This window comes from Pseudophryne corroboree, unplaced genomic scaffold (genome assembly GCF_028390025.1).
Source record: "Pseudophryne corroboree isolate aPseCor3 unplaced genomic scaffold, aPseCor3.hap2 scaffold_253, whole genome shotgun sequence".
In the NCBI taxonomy this organism is placed as follows: domain Eukaryota; kingdom Metazoa; phylum Chordata; class Amphibia; order Anura; family Myobatrachidae; genus Pseudophryne; species Pseudophryne corroboree.
Window position 1 is genome coordinate 221,601 of NW_026969189.1, and position 12,754 is coordinate 234,354.

The 12,754-nt window shown below is 47.0% G+C and overlaps 3 non-coding genes and 1 pseudogene across 3 annotated transcripts; 2 read left to right on the forward strand and 2 right to left on the reverse strand.

Annotated features, from left to right (window-relative positions):
- Positions 1 to 121: 121 nt before the first annotated feature.
- On the forward strand, positions 122 to 284 carry LOC135012257 (U1 spliceosomal RNA). Its single transcript, XR_010211261.1, has one exon. It is a non-coding gene; the product is annotated as a U1 spliceosomal RNA (small nuclear RNA).
- Positions 285 to 938: 654 nt separating this feature from the next.
- LOC135012159 (U1 spliceosomal RNA) lies at positions 939 to 1,102 on the forward strand. The gene has a single exon (XR_010211164.1). It is a non-coding gene; the product is annotated as a U1 spliceosomal RNA (small nuclear RNA).
- Positions 1,103 to 11,002: 9,900 nt separating this feature from the next.
- On the reverse strand, positions 11,003 to 11,165 carry LOC135012314 (U1 spliceosomal RNA). The gene has a single exon (XR_010211318.1). It is a non-coding gene; the product is annotated as a U1 spliceosomal RNA (small nuclear RNA).
- A 152-nt stretch (positions 11,166 to 11,317) lies between these two features.
- LOC135012450 (U1 spliceosomal RNA) lies at positions 11,318 to 11,468 on the reverse strand (annotated as a pseudogene).
- Between the last annotated feature and the right edge of the window lie 1,286 nt (positions 11,469 to 12,754).

Below are 12,754 nucleotides of genomic sequence, written 5' to 3' on the forward strand. Positions count from 1 at the left end.
TTCAGATCTTCCTCTAGCCTTGTTCTTCTTTCGAGAGTTCCCTTGTGCTGCCTCAGTTGGATCTCCTTCACTTGACAGGGGGGTGCCCGAGCAGCGACCCTCCCCAGCTCAAGCCCAACACCTACTTACCTGCCAGGTGAGATACTATGATCATGAAGGTGCTTCTCCCAGGGCAAGGCTCACCCATTGCACTCTGGGTGTGCTGCCCCTGCGATTTCCCCAAATGTGGGAAACTTGACTGCATAATTTGTGTTTCCCCTGGTCGGCTCTCGTATAATTCAGATCTCTTTGTCTCAGGTCTCTCTCCAGCCTAGTTTGCTGTCTGTTTCCACTTCTTTTTTCTTGAGCCCCTCCCTTTTATACCCTTGTGTACTATCCTGACTTCTCCTCCTGTCTGCTTACTTTGTGCCTTCCAATGCACAATGCAAACTACACACCCTTTTACTTGCCTTACAGAGCAGCTCTGGAGCTGTTACAGTGCCAAGCTGCTGTAAGAAATCAGCTTGAATGCTTCAGGGGCTGGGGCATTGTCAACATGAGCCCCACACCGTAGGAGGGTGGGGGTGTTTAATGCGAACTAAGGGTCATCCAAGTGCCGCAAAAGGCCGCCATGCCCTGCATACCCCTTTTCTCTTTTCATATGCAGATGAGGGTTCCAGCCAACTTTGGCCCACTGCTTGGATGACATCACCGTATGCAAATCCGTCTTCTGCAGAACTTCCCCCTGGAATGCTTGTACTAGTTGTTGCATTTGGTTTGTTGTTTGGGGTGCTTCAGTATTAGGCAGCCTTCTGCCCTCCCATGTTCATCTGAAAATATGTGTTCTCCCTGCAGTTGTTGTCCCCAGATGAGAGTTCCCTTGTGCTGACTCAGTTGAATCTCCTATACTTGACAGAGATGTGCCTGAGCAGCTGCCCTCCCCAGCCCTATCCCAAATCATACTTATTTTGCATAGGCGATACCATGGTCATGAAGATTGTTCTCCCAGGGTGAGGTTCATTCATTGCATTCTGGGTATGCTGACCCCTGTGATTTCCCCAAATGTGGGAAACTCGACTGCATTATTTGTGGTAGTGGGGGACTGTGTTTGTGCTTTCCTCTGGTCAGCTCTGGTAAAAGTCAGATTTCTTTGTCTCAGATCTTCCTCTAGCCTTGTTCTTCTTTCGAGAGTTCCCTTGTGCTGCCTCAGTTGGATCTCCTTCACTTGACAGGGGGTGCCCGAGCAGCAATCCTCCACAGCTCTGGCCCAACTCCTACTTACCTGCCAGGTGAGATACTATGATCTTCACTGTTTGGGCAATCAGGATGTGGAATTCCCTGCCAGGGAAGGTGGTAATGGCGGACTCTGTAATTGGATTTAAAAAAGGAATGGATACATTTCTGAATGAAAAAGCTATCCAAGGTTATAATACTTAAAATATCAACATGGTTAATCCGGGGGTAACATGAGTTGTAGTAGCTAACTTGTCATAAAACATTATTCAGCAAGTATGTAGAATCATCACAACTTAAAACAGGTTGAACACGATGGGCAATTTGCCTCTATTCAACCTCAAAAACTATGTTACTATATGTTACTATATTACTATGTTACTGTAGTATACAGAACACCACAATGCAATGAGCAGTGATAGTGAGCACTGATGAGGATACTAGAACTGACACTGAGCAGCAAGATGCAGCACTGGACTATTAGTAATGTACTGTAGTATGCTGAGCACCACAATGCAGCACAAGACAATGAGCAGTGATACTGAGCACTGATGAGGATACTACTGAGAACTGACACTGAGCAGGAGAGACACACTACTAGTATTACTGAGCAGCAATAAGTAACCACTGATACTGAGCACTGATATTGAGATTTCCACTGAGAGAACATAGCCACGTCCTCTCCGCTCTCTCTTCAATGCACGAGTAAAAATGGCGGCAACGCGCAGCTCTTTATATGGAATCCGAATCTCGCGAGAATCCGACAGCGGGATGATGACATTTTCCCTTGTTCAGGTTTTCCGAGTCAGGCGGGAACAACCGAGCCTGCCTCGGACCAGTGTAAACCACGTGGAGTTCGTGGGGAATTCGGTTCTCGGAGAACCGAACCCGCTCCTCTCTACCTTATACCCATCAATTTTTTTTATTTTCAATCTAAGCCCCTGCAGTTTTCTGTAAGCATCTGCTTTGCTATGATGATCAACAAGTCACAAGGGCAAACACTCAGGGCTTGAGGCGTAGATCTTAGGACCAGCTGCTACAAGCATGGCAGAGGTGTCACTATCACTGGTGACACCCAGAGAGGTGGCGAGGGAGATTGTAATGCAGTGCGCGCAGATAAGCAGCGCAATGGTAAAAAGGAGGCATGGTTTGATAGGTAGGGGCGTGGCCTGGTGGCCTGAATCTACATTTTGTTGCTCCGGGTGTCCCGGGGGTTGGGGGCTGCACCGGGGACTAGTGTGTGAGCGGTGCTGGCTCCTGCACAGTGACAGGGCATGGCCACTAGAGATGTGCACCAGAAATTTTTCGGGTTTTGTGTTTTGGTTTTGGGTTCGGTTCCGCGGCCGTGTTTTGGGTTCGAACGCGTTTTGGCTAAACCTCACCGAATTTTTTTTGTCGGATTCGGGTGTGTTTTGGATTCGGGTGTTTTTTTCAAAAAAACCCTAAAAAACAGCTTAAATCATAAAATTTGGGAGTCATTTTGATCCCAAAGTATTATTAACCTCAATAACCATAATTTCCACTCATTTTCAGTCTATTCTTAACACCTCACACCTCACAATATTATTTTTAGTCCTAAAATTTGCACCGAGGTCGCTGGATGACTAAGCTCAGCGACCCAAGTGGCCGATACAAACACCTGGCCCATCTAGGAGTGGCACTGCAGTGTCACGCAGGATGGCCCTTCCAAAAAACACTCCCCAAACAGCACATGACGCAAAGAAAAAAAGAGGCGCAATGAGGTAGCTGTGTGACTAAGCTCAGCGACCCAAGTGGCCAACACAAACACCTGGCCCATCTAGGAGTGGCACTGCAGTGTCACGCAGGATGGCCCTTCCAAAAACACTCCCCAAACAGCACATGACGCAAAGAAAAAAAGAGGCGCAATGAGGTAGCTGTGTGACTAAGCTCAGCGACCCAAGTGGCCGACACAAACACCTTGCCCATCTAGGAGTGGCACTGCAGTGTCACGCAGGATGGCCCTTCCAAAAAACACTCCCCAAACAGCACATGACGCAAAGAAAAAAAGAGGCGCAATGAGGTAGCTGTGTGACTAAACTCAGCGACCCAAGTGGCCGACACAAACACCTGGCCCATCTAGGAGTGTCACTGCAGTGTCACGCAGGATGGCCCTTCCAAAAAACACTCCCCAAACAGCACATGACGCAAAGAAAAAAAGAGGCGCAATGAGGTAGCTGCGTGACTAAGCTCAGCGACCCTAATGGCCGACACAAACACCTGGCCCATCTAGGAGTGGCACTGCAGTGTCACGCAGGATGGCCCTTCCAAAAAACACTCCCCAAACAGCACATGACGCAAAGAAAAATGAAAGAAAAAAGAGGTGCAAGATGGAATTGTCCTTGGGCCCTCCCACCCACCCTTATGTTGTATAAACAGGACATGCACACTTTAACCAACCCATCATTTCAGTGACAGTGTCTGCCACACGACTGTGACTGATATGACGGGTTGGTTTGGACCCCCACCAAAAAAGAAGCAATTAATCTCTCCTTGCACAAACTGGCTCTACAGAGGCAAGATGTCCACCTCATCATCATCCTCCGATTCATCACCGTGTACATCCCCCTCCTCACAGATTATCAATTCGTCCCCACTGGAATCCACCATCTCAGCTCCCTGTGTACTTTGTGGAGGCAATTGCTGCTGGTCAATGTCTCCACGGAGCAATTGATTATAATTCATTTTAATGAACATCATCTTCTCCACATTTTCTGGAAGTAACCTCGTACGCCGATTGCTGACAAGGTGAGCGGCGGCACTAAACACTCTTTCGGAGTACACACTTGTGGGAGGGCAATTTAGGTAGAATAAAGCCAGTTTGTGCAAGGGCCTCCAAATTGCCTCTTTTTCCTGCCAGTATACGTACTGACTGTCTGACGTGCCTACTTGGATGCGGTCACTCATATAATCCTCCACCATTCTTTCAATGGTGAGAGAATCATATGCAGTGACAGTAGACGACATGTCCGTAATCGTTGGCAGGTCCTTCAGTCCGGACCAGATGTCAGCATCAGCAGTCGCTCCAGACTGCCCTGCATCACCGCCAGCGGGTGGGCTCGGAATTCTGAGCCTTTTCCTCGCACCCCCAATTGCGGGAGAATGTGAAGGAGGAGATGTTGACCGATCAAGTTCTACTTGACTTGATAATTTTCTCACCAGCAGGTCTTTGAACCCCTGCAGACTTGTGTCTGCCGGAAAGAGAGATACAACGTAGGTTTTAAATCTAGGATCGAGCACGGTGGCCAAAATGTAGTGCTCTGATTTCAACAGATTGACCACCCGTGAATCCTGGTTAAGCGAATGAAGGGCTCCATCCACAAGTCCCACATGCCTAGCGGAATCGCTCTGTCTTAGCTCCTCCTTCAATGTCTCCAGCTTCTTCTGCAAAAGCCTGATGACGGGAATGACCTGACTCAGGCTGGCAGTGTCTGAACTGACTTCACGTGTGGCAAGTTCAAAAGGTTTCAGAACCTTGCACAACGTTGAAATCATTCTCCACTGCGCTTGAGACAGGTGCATTCCACCTCCTATATCGTGGTCAGATGTATAGGCTTGAATGGCCTTTTGCTGCTCCTCCATCCTCTGAAGCATATAGAGGGTTGAATTCCACCTCGTTACCACTTCTTGCTTCAGATGATGGCAGGGCAGGTTCAGGCGTTTTTGGTGTTGCTCCAGTCTTCTGTACGTGGTGCCTGTACGCAGAAAGTGTCCCGCAATTCTTCTGGCCACCGACAGCATCTCTTGCACGCCCCTGTCGTTTTTTAAATAATTCTGCACCACCAAATTCAAGGTATGTGCAAAACATGGGACGTGCTGGAATTTGCCCAGATATAATGCACGCACAATATTGCTGGCGTTGTCCGATGCCACAAATCCACAGGAGAGTCCAATTGGGGTAAGCCATTCTGCGATGATCTTCCTCAGTTGCGGTAAGAGGTTTTCAGCTGTGTGCGTATTCTGGAAAGCGGTGATACAAAGCGTAGCCTGCCTAGGAAAGAGTTGGCGTTTGCGAGATGCTGCTACTGGTGCCGCTGCTGCTGTTCTTGCGGCGGGAGTCAATACATCTACCCAGTGGGCTGTCACAGTCATATAGTCCTGAGTCTGCCCTGCCCCACTTGTCCACATGTCCGTGGTTAAGTGGACATTGGGTACAACTGCATTTTTTAGGACACTGGTGAGTCTTTTTCTGAGGTCTGTGTACATTTTCGGTATCGCCTGCCTAGAGAAATGGAACCTAGATGGTATTTGGTACCGGGGACACAGTACCTCAATCAAGTCTATAGTTGGCTCTGAAGTAATGATGGATACCGGAACCACGTTTCTCACCGCCCAGGATGCCAAGGCCTCAGTTATCTGGGATGACCATCGACTCCCAGCAGCAACAACAGCAGCGCCAGCAGCAGTAGGCGTTACACTCAAGGATGCATCGGAGGAATCCCAGGCAGGAGAGAACTCGTCAGAATTGCCAGTGACATGGCCTGCAGGACTATTGGCATTCCTGGGGAAGGAGGAAATTGACACTGAGGGAGTTGGTGGGGTGGTTTGCGTGAGCTTGGTTACAAGAGGAAGGGATTTACTGGTTAGTGGACTGCTTCCGCTGTCACCCAAAGTTTTTGAACTTGTCACTGACTTATGATGAATGCGCTGCAGGTGACGTATAAGGGAGGATGTTCCCGAGGTGGTTAACGTCCTTACCCCTACTTATTACAGCTTGACAAAGGCAACACACGGCTTGACACCTGTTGTTCGCATTTCTGTTGAAATACTTCCACACCGAAGAGCTGATTTTTTTGGTATTTTCACCAGGCATGTCAATGGCCATATTCCTCCCACGGACAACAGGTGTCTCTCCGGGTGCCTGACTTAAACAAACCACCTCACCATCAGAATCCTCCTTGTCAATTTCCTCCCCAGCGCCAGCAACACCCATATCCTCCTCATCCTGGTGTACTTCAACACTGACATCTTCAATCTGACTATCAGGAACTGGACTGTGGGTGCTCCTTCCAGCACTTGCAGGGGGTGTGCAAATGGTGGAAGGTGCATGCTCTTCACGTCCAGTGTTGGGAAGGTCAGGCATCGCAACCGACACAATTGGACTCTCCTTGTGGATTTGTGATTTTGAAGAACGCACAGTTCTTTGCTGTGCTTTTGCCAGCTTAAGTCTTTTAATTTTTCTAGCGAGAGGCTGAGTGCTTCCATCCTCATGTGAAGCTGAACCACTAGCCATGAACATAGGCCAGGGCCTCAGCCGTTCCTTGCCACTCCGTGTGGTAAACGGCATATTGGCAAGTTTACGCTTCTCCTCCGACGATTTTTATTTAGATTTTTGAGTCCTTTTTTTACTGATCTTTTGTGTTTTGGATTTTACATGCTCTGTACTATGACATTGGGCATCGGCCTTGGCAGACGACGTTGATGGAATTTCATCTTCTCGGCCATGACTAGTGGCAGCAGCTTCAGCACGAGGTGGAAGTGGATCTTGATCTTTCCCTATTTTTGGAACCTCAACATTTTTGTTCTCCATATTTTAATAGGCACAACTAAAAGGCACCTCAGGTAAACAATGGAGATGGATGGATACTAGTATACTTATGGATGACGAGTGACTGACGACACAGAGGTAGCTACAGCCGTGGACTACCGTACTGCGTCTGCTAGTATAGAGATGATAATTAATGATATAAAAAAAAAATATATATAACTACTGTAGGTATATATAATATAATGACGGACCTGGTGGACACTGTCAGCAGACTGCTAAACTACTAGTATGAAGAAGATAGAAAAAAAACCCCACCACAGGTAGGTAGGTATACAATTATGGACGAGCACTGACGACACAGAGATAGCCACAGCCGTGGCCTACCATACTGCGTCTGCTAGTATAGAGATGATAATTAATGATATAAAAAATATATATATAACTACTGTAGGTATATATAATATAATGACGGACCTGGTGGACACTGTCAGCAGACTGCTAAACTACTAGTATGAAGAAGATAGAAAAAAAACTCCACCACAGGTAGGTATACAATTATGGACGAGTGACGACACAGAGGTAGGTACAGCCGTGGACTACCGTACTGCGTCTGCTAGTATAGATAATATACTAAATATATTACTACTGTAGGTATATAATATAATGACGGACCTGGTGGACACTGTCAGCAGACTCCTAAACTACTAGTATGAAGAAGATAGAAAAAAAACCCCCACCACAGGTAGGTAGGTATACAATTATGGACGAGCACTGACGACACAGAGATAGCCACAGCCGTGGCCTACCGTACTGCGTCTGCTAGCATAGATAATATACTAAATATATTACTACTGTAGGTATATAATATAATGACGGACCTGGTGGACACTGTCAGCAGACTCCTAAACTACTAGTATGAAGAAGATAGAAAAAAAAAACCCCACCACAGGTTGGTATACAATTATGGACGAGTGACGACACAGAGGTAGGTACAGCTGTGGACTACCGTACTGCGTCTGCTAGTATAGATAATATACTAAATATATTACTACTGTAGGTATATAATATAATTACGGACCTGGTGGACACTGTCAGCAGACTCCTAAACTACTAGTATGAAGAAGATAGAAAAAAAACCCACCACAGTTAGGTATACAATTATGGACGAGTGACGACACAGAGGTAGGTACAGCCATGGACTACCGTACTGCGTCTGCTAGTATAGATAATATACTAAATATATTACTACTGTAGGTATATAATATAATGACGGACCTGGTGGACACTGTCAGCAGACTCCTAAACTACTAGTATGAAGAAGATAGAAAAAAACCCCACCACAGGTAGGTATACAATTATGGACGAGCACTGACGACACAGAGATAGCCACAGCCGTGGACTACCGTACTGCGTCTGCTAGTATAGATAATATAATAAATATATTACTACTGTAGGTATATAATATAATGATGGACCTGGTGGACACTGTCAGCAGACTCCTAAACTACTAGTATGAAGAAGATAGAAAAAAAAACCCACCACAGGTAGGTAGGTATACAATTATGGACGAGCACTGACGACACAGAGATAGCCACAGCCGTGGACTACCGTACTGCGTCTGCTAATATAGAGATGATAAAGATGATAGAGATGAAAAAAAAAATATAACACTACTGCAGGTAAATATTTATATAATATAATGTATGACGGACCTGCTGGACACTGTCAGCAGAATGCGTTTATAGAATAAAAAAAAAAAACACCACAGGAGTGTTTAACTTTTTCAGGCAGACAATATACTGGTGGTCACACTGGCAGCAAAAGTGTGCACTGTACTCCTGCTATAACTGCTCCCCAGTCTCCCCCACAATTAAGCTGTGTGAGCAGTGAGCACTCAGCACAGTCAGATATACATAGATGATATATCATGCAGCACACTGAGGCTGAGCACAGATATGGTATGTGTATCGTTTTTTTTCAGGCAGAGAACGGATTATAAATAATAAAACTGGTGGTCACTATCAGCAAAACTCTGCACTACTGAGTACTCCTGACAAGTTCAACTGCTCCCCAAATTAGTAGTAAATCAAATGTCACTCGTCTCTATCTTCTAATCTAAACGGAGAGGACCCCAGCCACGTCCTCTCCCTATCAATCTCAATGCACGTGTGAAAATGGCGGCAACGCGCGGCTCCTTATATAGAATCCGAGTCTCGTGAGAATCCGACAGCGGGATGATGACGTTCGGGCGCGCTCGGGTTAACCGAGCAAGGCGGGAGGATCCGAGTCTGCTCGGACCCGTGCAAAAAAGGGTGAAGTTCGGGCGGGTTCGGATTCCGAGGAACCGAACCCGCTCATCTCTAATGGCCACCCAGCATGACGCCTCCCTTCTTGACCATGCTGTAATTGCAGTCGCACTGCAGTTCAGCGTGATCATAAAAAATGGTGTAGCCTCCTGCTGGTACAGACTGTATGTGCGCGCAGGAAGCCGCCACCATTTTTGTGATCACAGCGGCTGAATGTGATGTCATACAGCTGCTGTGACCACGCCCCCTGTGTCTCCTCCATTGCAGACCCCATTTTGAAGCCTTGCCCCCGCACCGCTCCATCCCTGACTTGGAAATGGAGTGTTGCTGACCCCCCTCTCCCCCCCCCTGCCCCGATTGACAGGCAGAGGCGATCGCATTCTCTGCGGGGTGCCGCAGAAAATGCAGGCACATGCGTATGCTCTTAGCAATTTTTGCAGTTGGATAGCTTATTGTGATTGCAATCCAAACTGAATCAGGCCCCATTACCTATCACAATGTGCTGCGGGCAGTACAAAATTGGTTTAATATAGGAGAAAAACCCCCAGACCTGTGCTCCTTAACTGTACCTGGTTTCTAGTGGAGCGGCTGCCCAGTAATCAGTGTCCACACCAGTGCGCACACGGTCCACCCCCTACGGCCATGCTCCCCTTCATCAGCGGCCTCGTGATCCGGAAGGGCGGTGTGTGTGTGACTGACCTTAGGAAGAAACCGGAGCCTCCGCTGCAGTGACCCAGCAACCAGGGCACGGGAGTATACAGCGCCGCTGGGAGTGATGAAGCTGCAGTAAAGATGTCTATTAGACCTAGCCTGCTGCAGCCCTTGTAGATTCTCATAAAACAAGTTCTTCTTTTCTTGTCAAAATTAATAGCTAAGAATAGGCTGCCTGAGGCAGGCCCCTGTTAAGTGGCCTGCTACTGAAGGCACCAACTACAAACTGAGCTCCCTGTTCATGGAAGCGGGGTTATAGAGGAGGATGCGCTGAGCATCTTGGGAACAGTCAAAAGCTTTGAGCCGGTTGGTGCCTCAGATCAAGATCCTACTCTACACCCCAATGTGAATCCTTGTGGGGTCCAGTGTACCCCACAGAAGAAATTAATGTGTCACACCCATTGGCAGCAACCTTAGAATAGCTGCTGACGGGCACAATTGAGAAAGGAAGGGGGGGGGGACATTTGAATCCAGCACATAGATGCAATTCAAATATGTAATTTGTACCTTCCTATTTTAAAATATAATGGATGAACCTCACCCTGTGAGAACAATCTTCATGATCAAGAGATCTCATATGCAAAATAAGTATGAGTTGGGATAGGGCTGGGGAGGGTGGCTGCTCGGACAGCCCCTCCCCCGTCAAGTTAAGGAGATTCAACTGAGGAAGCACAAGGGAACTCTCGTCTGGGGACAACAACTGCAGGGAGACCACATCTTTTCAGATGAACATGGGAGGGCGGAAGGCTGCCTAATACTGAAGCACCATCAAATACCAAACCATATGCAACAACTAGTACAAGCATTCCTGGGGGAAGGTCTGCAGCAGACGGATTTGCATACGGTGATGTCATCCAAGCAGTGGGCCAAAGTTGGCTGGAACCCTCATCTGCATATAAAAAGAGAAAAGGGGCATGCAGGGCATGGCGGCCTTTTGCAGTGCTTGGATGACCCCTAGTTCGCATTAAACAACCCCACCCTCCTTTGGTGTGGGGCTCATGTTGGCTATGCCCCAGCCCCTGAAGCATTCAAGCTGATTTCTTGCAGCAGCTGGGCACTGTAACAGCTCCAGAGCTGCTCTGTAAGGCAACTAAAAGGGTGTGGGCCCTGCAGCACTACCTGTAGTTCGCATTGTGCGTTGGAAGGCACAAAGTAAGCAGACGGGAGAAGTCAGGATAGTGCGCAAGGGCATAGAAGGGAGCGGCTCCAGAAAAGAGAAGTGGAAACAGACAGCAAACTAGGCTGGAGAGAGACCTGAGACAAAGAGATCTGAATTATACGAGAGCCGACCAGGGGAAACACAAATTATGCAATCAAGTTTCCCACATTTGGGGAAATTGCAGGAGCAGCACACCCAGAGTGCAATGGGTGAGCCTTGCCCTGGGAGAAGCACCTTCATGATCATAGTATCTCACCTGGCAGGTAAGTAGGAGTTGGGCTAGAGCTGGGGAGGGTCACTGCTCGGGCACCCCCCTGTCAAGTGAAGGAGATCCAACTGAGGCAGCACAAGGGAACTCTCGAAAGAAGAACAAGGCTAGAGGAATATCTGAGACAAAGAAATCTGACTTTTACCAGAGCTGACCAGAGGAAAGCACAAACACAGTCCCCCACTACCACAAATAATGCAGTCGAGTTTCCCACATTTGGGGAAATCACAGGGGTCAGCATACCCAGAATGCAATGAATGAACCTCACCCTGGGAGAACAATCTTCATGACCATGGTAATAAGTATGATTTGGGATAGGGCTGGGGAGGGCCGCTGCTCAGGCACATCTCTGTCAAGTAAAGGAGATTCAACTGAGGCAGCACAAGGGAACTCTCATCTGGGGACAACAACTGCAGGGAGAACACATATTTTCAGATGAACATGGGAGGGCAGAAGGCTGCCTAATACTGAAGCACCCCCAAACAACAAACCAAATGCAACAACTAGTAAAAGCATTCCTGGGTGAAGGTCTGCAGAAGACGGATTTGCATACGGTGATGTCATCCAAGCAGTGGGCCAAAGTTGGCTGGAACCCTCATCTGCATATGAAAAGAGAAAAGGGTTATGCAGGGCATGGCGGCCTTTTGCGGTGCTTGGATGACCCCTAGTTCACATTAAACACCTCCACCCTCCTTCGGTGTGGGGCTCATGTTGGCTATGCCCCAGCCCCTGAAGCATTCAAGCTGATTTCTTGCCGCAGCTGGGCACTGTAACAGCTCCAGAGTTGCTCTGTAAGGCATGTAAAACACAGTCCCCCACTACAACCAGGAAACATTAACGCCACTGCATCCTTGCTGCTTTCTCATGTGGAAGTCTATTTAATGTGAAAACAAGGTGATATCTAATTAGCACACAGAAAAGAAAATTAAGTGAATTTTTGAAAGAAAACAATACTGTTAATATACTATTAAAACAAATTAAAATGGTAAAAGTTATTGTACTTTAAGTAAAAATAAAAGAGCAAAAATATCAATCCCAGTTTTGGATTACTTTAATTAACAAAAAAAATGCATATAGCAGAGGATAGTTTCAATCTGTCTACCTCTGGGTTATGGGCCCAGCATGCTTCCATTGCAGTACTCTGCTGCACATGTAAGTGCAAGAGATCCTGAAGCACTCACTCATCATGGGAAAGTACCAATGTGTTTCTTCATTGGTTGATGGCAGAAACATCTTACAAAAACACTCCAGATTATTGACTTTTTAAAGTTTTTCTAGGAAACGTTCTAGATGATTGTTTATTAGCCTTTGTCTGGATTTTTCTGCCAGCATATTTCTTTTTCTCTGCAACCCACTGCTAAATTGTGCTTCCTAGCTGTTTTTATAAAATCACTGAATCAAATTTAACTCTGATTACATCAGAGAAGGCCAGGTACCCTACACCATAACAGGGGGTTTGAAATTTTGACTTGTCTACTTAAAGATCACCAAAATCTGATAACAAGGTCAATTAAGTCCCTGGGTGGGATTGAACCACCAACCTTTTGGTTAATAGCCTTACACACTAACTGATTGCGCCACAGCGACACTTT